General features: G+C 31.5%; 1 pseudogene; it reads right to left on the bottom strand.

The window, feature by feature from the left end:
• Positions 1 to 521: 521 nt before the first annotated feature.
• Positions 522 to 6,034, bottom strand: LOC107775925 (MADS-box protein EJ2-like; annotated as a pseudogene).
• Between the last annotated feature and the right edge of the window lie 880 nt (positions 6,035 to 6,914).

Below are 6,914 nucleotides of genomic sequence, written 5' to 3'. Positions count from 1 at the left end.
AAAACTGGCCGTTAGTACCGTCCTTGATACTTGACCTTGGCCGTTATTGACCGCCCGACTTCGAGCCCCGCTGTCTACTAGTCGACCTCGGCCATATCACTTCCCATAATACCACTCCATGCTAAATCTCATTGAGGCAGATTTTGACCTATACAACACCAAAGATGAGTAAATAAAACAAAGTAGATTCTTTTAGAGTCATTTCATATATGATCATATCTTGTAAATACCTCAATGTGTCCATATAGATAAGTTTTTCGATTATGAATGAAATTGTCACAATTATACTAGGAACCTTGTTCACGTGAAGACCCAAGTTGTCCATAAATAACCCAAAGCCCCAACTAAGGACAAGTCACTATATTTATAACAAATTGGCTGCAGACAACAGTCTGCAACAGAAAACGAGCATCACTCATCTAAATCATGTAATATGGAAAAGCATATTTGAAATTTATGGCGTCCAAAATCAACACATCAATATGATTCAAAGATACAATTAATAATACAACAATTCCATTTAATTACATGGAATACAAGCAGAAATACATAATGGCAAATCAAGCAGGACCATTCAAATGTTATAGTAACAACTTATGAATACATATTATTGTCCTTGCCCAATAATTCTTAAGAGTTTCCAAAAACAATTTGCAACAAACGAAAAGAAAATGCAATATACTATTATTTTATTTCGTTGAAGCAAGATGGAGCAGCTGCCTTGATTTATCAGATTTACAGCATCCACCCAGGAATAAATCCATTCATATTATGAGCTGATGCTCCTCCATTCACCTCATCCGTACCCACATGATTGTATCTGTATAAAATAACCAGAATAAATGTAATTACCAGAAAGAATGAATACTTAATTACATGAAACTGTGTATAATGCTAGTATTGGTCCATTAATTGAAGTTAAAAGGTCGAAACTATTTACTACCTTAGTCTATATTATCTGCCTTCTAATGTTTTTTTGCACATAGCTTAAGAAAAATCATTTAATTATAGCCTTAATCATGAGTGTATGTCTAAACTACTCTTCGGTCGTTCTACACCAAATCAGTCATTCCAGTATAACATTATATATTTTGAAGAAAATCGATCATGGAAAGTACACTTTACATCGTTACGTAACAACAGATTTAACGATACGTACAATAAAATTTAAGTAATAGTCAAAACATAATTGAGATAGTAAGGGTAGATTTTGAAGGGGGATAAAAGTAACAAAATGAGCCTTGTTTCTCAAAAACAACAAATATTTTGAAGCAAATTCAGTTAGTCAAAACAACAAATATCCGAGATTAATAGTTACCCAAATTGAGGAGAAGAAGTCAATCCAAAGAAACCCTCAGTTTGAGGGAGACGGTTGAGTTGCATTGCTTGAGCTCCATCTTCCCAACACAATCGAAGAGGAATTCCAGCTGCACTTTCTTCCAGCTGACAAACACCATAAAAGCACAATATGACTTCAAAACACTTAGAGAAAAGAATAAGAGAGAAATTTGATCTGATCGATTGGTTATCTCTTTTTTTTACCTTTCTCCGGAGATGTTTATTAGATTCTGCCAGCATTTGCTCCTGCCAAATTCATAGCTTAGAAATAAGTTAATAACTCTCTCTTCCTTTAATTAATAATAGAAAATTAAGGATTAGAACTTATAACCATAATGATTACCCTTTGTTGAAGGTCTGCAAGCTGATCCAGCATGAATTGTGTCTGCAGGGCAAAACAAAGAATGTTCAGTAGAATTGCTTATTTCTTATGTGAGACATCTTGCAAATAAAACAATCTTAAGCCGATAGAGAAATAAGCCCAAAATCCTTATAAATTTATTAATCAAATTAATCACATCATAAAGGTTTGCAAATGTAACACAACATTTGGTTGGTTATACAACAAAAACTAATCGCTCCATAGGCCATGCAAGAATATATGTATTACTTTCAGAGGTGGAGCCACGATGCGGGTTCGGCCGAGCTCAGTAACTTTTATTCAAACCGGGTATTTGTATTAATAAATCCAATGAATATGTACAAATTGTTAATTTAGAACACAGTAATTTAAAAGGATTATGATCCTGAAACCATAAGGTTAAAATCCTAGCTACGCATCTGATTACTTTATGTCGGATAAAAACATAGAATAAGAAAACACGTTATTGCAATACATGGTTATGAGAAATTAGACATAAAAGAGTTTTTAAAGTAAGCAATCCCTAGTAATAATTCTTACATGGTCATTTTACCAGCAATAATGAATTCTAAATTACTATTATTTATCGCATAAAACAATATTTTGTTACAATTTACGAATCTCTACCGAAATGACCCTTGAGTATTGAAAGGAAAAACAAACTAGTTAAACTCGCAGTTGTACCTATAATGTTGAAGATGGAGTCGTAGCTCAACAAGAGAAGTAACCTTATATGCTACGTTAAAGGTTTTTATTATTACAATAGCTTTTCTTTTCTCCTGCTTAATTTACTTTAGTCCTCCCACACCCACAACAGTTGTTAGAAAAATGCTTGAAAGAGAACTGGTCCGAAAAATAATCTATCAAATAAAACCTGTACTGGAGGCAGCAATCAAGGTATTACAGTATTATAAAAAGGTAATAGAAATTTAGAATCATTCATATAAGTTCACACTAGTAATTTACTTAATTTATAAATTCTCACGCTTGTTTTTGTAGTGAAAATGACCACTGGGTATAAGATTAAAGTAATTTACCTTCCTTGTCCTGATTTGCTTTAAGGACGCCTCTAATTGATTCTCAAGCTGCTCGAGGTCCTTGGTACTTAATAGTCCCCAAATCTTCCCCAAGAAGATTTCTGTGTAATTATTTTCATAAAAGGTAACAAATCAATGGGTATATATACAGGGAGTATAATTAGATGATTAAGAACTTACCTCTGAGATCGTTGAAGGAGCTCAACTCTAGCTTTTAGCCTCAAATACTCGTGGTAGTTGTTCTGTCACAAAATTAAGCAATTTTAACTTTTCCATGATTTCACATAATTAAGGAGTTTAATCAATTATACTTAAAAAATCTAACTAATCCAACCTGCAGAAAAAAGTGTTGTCTTTTGTGTAGTATACTATTCCAATTCTACCGTGAATTAAAATATCAAGGGCTTGGTGTTGAGATTATAGATTGTGTAGTAACTCAAGAAAATGATAACGAATATGCGATGTGAAATGCTCATCATCTATAAAATGTAGGAAATGATCACATTCCTACTTTATTTCCATTAGGGACAAAATTGTGCTTTTAGGCCCCCTATTTAAAAATAATCAAGATTATTGTTTCCAAACATAATCAATGCTATGTTCTACAAATTAGTATAACCAAGTAAGATGGTATTGCATTCCTGTGTTTCCCATCAAAGTGTATACATTACTGACTATCTCTTATACATGAAAGAAATATAGATTATGATGATAAGTATGTTTCATGTTGAATAATAATTTACCAATTACAACATCTACAACAAGAAGAATGGTAGCAAAGTTTAAAATGTTAACTTGACCTGTACATTACATGCGGTCGTGATTGTTGAGAAAAGAACACTAAAATTAGCAATGACTGAAAAGTTAATTTGATAGAGACAACATCACATCAACCAAACTCAACCAAGGAAAAGTGTTAAAACTCAAAGCCTTTTCTTTGAGTTTGGTTGCAACACAGTTTTTGAAAATAACCTTCTTTCCTAAAAAGAATAACTGATCAAAGAATGAAAATGTTTAATTAAATTAATGACACGAAGTGAAAGAAAAAGAATCATCTTATAGATTAACTTTGTTTTCCAATAAAGAATCACTTACTGAATAATATTATCACAGCTAAGATGAAGAAAAGAGTACATGAATACTTACCTGAGTATCAGTAGCTGATTGGCTGGCTTCCAAAGTAGCATAGCTGCAACGTTGATATTTTTCAATTGTTTTCATCATGCTGTAAGAATGAAAATTGACATATTTAGCTAGTGTTTGGACATAGATTTGGTTGAAACGTGAGAAAAGAATTTTTGAAGTTGTGTTGAAAAATAATTTTTGGAAGTTAAAGTTATGATTGAACATGAATTTTATTTGAAATAAAAGTTAAAGTTTTGTGAGTGGAGAAAAAAATTTCACCCAGAAACTACCCTTAACAAGTTTTTGGGAAGTTGATTTTTTTTCCAAAACCTAATTATATTCCCATGAATAAACAATGTTTTCAAAAAAAAATTATAGCCAAAATCTATGGCCAAAGAGGAGCTTAGTAATTTCAGGTGACTATCTCCTCTTATTAAATGGAAATTCTTTTAACTTTTTTGCATAAGAGATCTACTCTTCAGACAAAAACAGCAATATTTGTTCTAAATTTTTCTCTATACTCATGTAATACCAAAGTTCTCTGGTTGCGAATTTTGCATGTTATGAAGAATCCTAATACATAAAGAGGTTATTTCTATCAATTAACAAACAGAAGTCATTGCTCAAAAGAATTCTCGTTTTGAATATATAGTGAAATAAAAGAAATGACGGGTGGAAATATATGTAACAGGTCTGGATTAACTCATGTTATTTAAATTTATTAACAAATATCAAAAATATAAGTGAAAATGTATCTATTTAATAATCAAACTATATTGCTCAACATGGTTCAAGCACTCAAATTACCAAAATATATAGACTCCTGGTCACAAATATTGACAATTATCTGGTGGAAATATCCATTCTACTTTTAAATAATGGAGTACATTTTTTATAATCATTACTCTATTAATATTTTTTACAAAGGGATTTAAAGCTTTGGCAGCTTCGAAACTAAGCAGCCTTAGCTCCGTCTTAACTCTTGGGAATCAAAGAACAAAAGTAGCAGTATTTGGACTGTCAAACATGACACCTCTGCAAATCAAATCTTAACAGTGAAATGCTGTATGAAAGTAACGTGGAAAATTGCTGATTAGGTTTTCAGAAATTTTGGTAGTTCCTTTAGTGAGTGGTGTTTAGTGCTCAATAGTTTCATTCAAAGGATGATAATTTTTTTAAATTAGAAATCAAATTCATAGAAATCTATCTGCAAGCCAAGAATGACTCTAAGGGGAAAGGAAATAAAATTTCAAAAATATTCAGTTATAAAAACTTATATAGCAAAGACTGTCCAGAAAAAATAAAACGAACAACATCAATTTTTACATATGCCAAATAGTTTAAAAAACAAATACTACAAGATGATAACAGAAAGAAGTAGATCCTCAGAAAAATGAAAGAAGAATTGTAAAATAGTTGATATCCCAAATGAAAAATCAAATCTTGAGTATAGAGAGAGAATTCGATCATATATATATGTGGTAAAATTACGGCATATTAAGACAAATCAGATCTTGCATAAAAATTGAACTGAGAGAGAGAATGGAACTCGTTAAACCAAAGTTAATGAAGTAAGAATAAATGAAGTCATTGAAGACCAGAAATTTGCAATTTTTTTTTGAACTTCCACATATAAGCAATTCTTGTTTTGAACTTCCACATATAAGGGTTTCGAAAAAAGCAGACCCTAGAAAACATAGAGAAGTAGCAAAAAAATATATATATAGAAAAGAAGAGGTTATTATATATATAAACCGAAAGAGATTTAGTAGGAAGAAGAGGTTATTTTTGTAATACCTTGAAGTGCTGCAGAACTCATAGAGTTTACCACGATTAGAGAAGATGATAAGAGCAACCTCAGCATCGCAGAGAACAGAAAGTTCACAGGCTTTCTTGAGAAGTCCATTTCTTCTCTTAGCAAAAGTAACTTGCCTGTTTATTTTGTTCTCTATTCTCTTCAGCTCTACTCTTCCTCTTCCCATTTTTATTCTCTTTTCTCTTTCTTTCTATCTTTGTAATTTGCCAGAGAGATGATATGAGGGATTATTCCACTCTTGGTTAGCAGCTGGAACTACTTTTAGTAGTGCAAAGATTAAAAAAGGGTACCAAATTAAATGAAATGAGTGAAATGAAAGAGGGGAGAGAAGATGAAAAAAATGGAAACCCTGGGGCTTCTGTATCTTTGGTCCCTTACCTATAACCAGCTGGTATTTTTCTTATCCCCTACCCCCCCCCCCCCCACAAACAATACCGTATTCGAAAAAACGACCTCCTCTCACTTAAAACAAAAAAGGAAAAGAATTAATAAATCAGGTTAATGATTACGTATTCTCAAACCAACCAAGTCATCAGGATCCCTATGGATCTCACCTGAGGAATGTACATTTATATTTTACCCTTAGAGTCAAGTGGCCCTGCATACCCTAAAAAGTGTACTAATTCCTCTATATAGAAATATATTGGATTTTAAGTTTTATTTAGTATAGAAAAAATTTACAAATTCAAATCGCTTATGAGTTAATTATATAGAATTAAATTATGGGATAATCATTAATTGATAAACTGGTAAAATATCTTCTTCTTTTTCTTCTTTTTTCCTTTTTTTGCTTGAGTCAATGGTTTATCGAAAACAGTCTTTTTATCTTCACCAAACATGGGTAAAGTGTGCGTACACTCTATCCTCGTCGAACCCTACTCGTGGAATTATACGGAGTTTGTTGTTGTTGTAGTTATTGTTGTTATTGGTAAAAATGATACCTAACTCACTATGAAAGCTTAACTTTTAGAAGTATTGTAAGAAAAACAATTACAACATACTTCTTCTGTTTCAATTTAGATGATATAGTTTGACTTGACACAAAATTTAAGGAAAAAAAAGACTTTTAAAATATGTGATCCTAAAAGCTTAAGGGACAAAAGTTTTGTGGGAACAATGACATTGTGTGGCTATAAAAACTTCTCATTAAGGGTAAAAATTGATAAAATAAAAAGTTTAAAGTTAAATTGTTTCTAAATAAAAAAATGTATAACTAATAAAAAGAGTATGTTATTTA

This window comes from Nicotiana tabacum, chromosome 4 (assembly GCF_000715075.1).
Source record: "Nicotiana tabacum cultivar K326 chromosome 4, ASM71507v2, whole genome shotgun sequence".
NCBI classification, from domain to species: domain Eukaryota; kingdom Viridiplantae; phylum Streptophyta; class Magnoliopsida; order Solanales; family Solanaceae; genus Nicotiana; species Nicotiana tabacum.
This window is presented reverse-complemented; position numbering and strand designations above follow the sequence as displayed.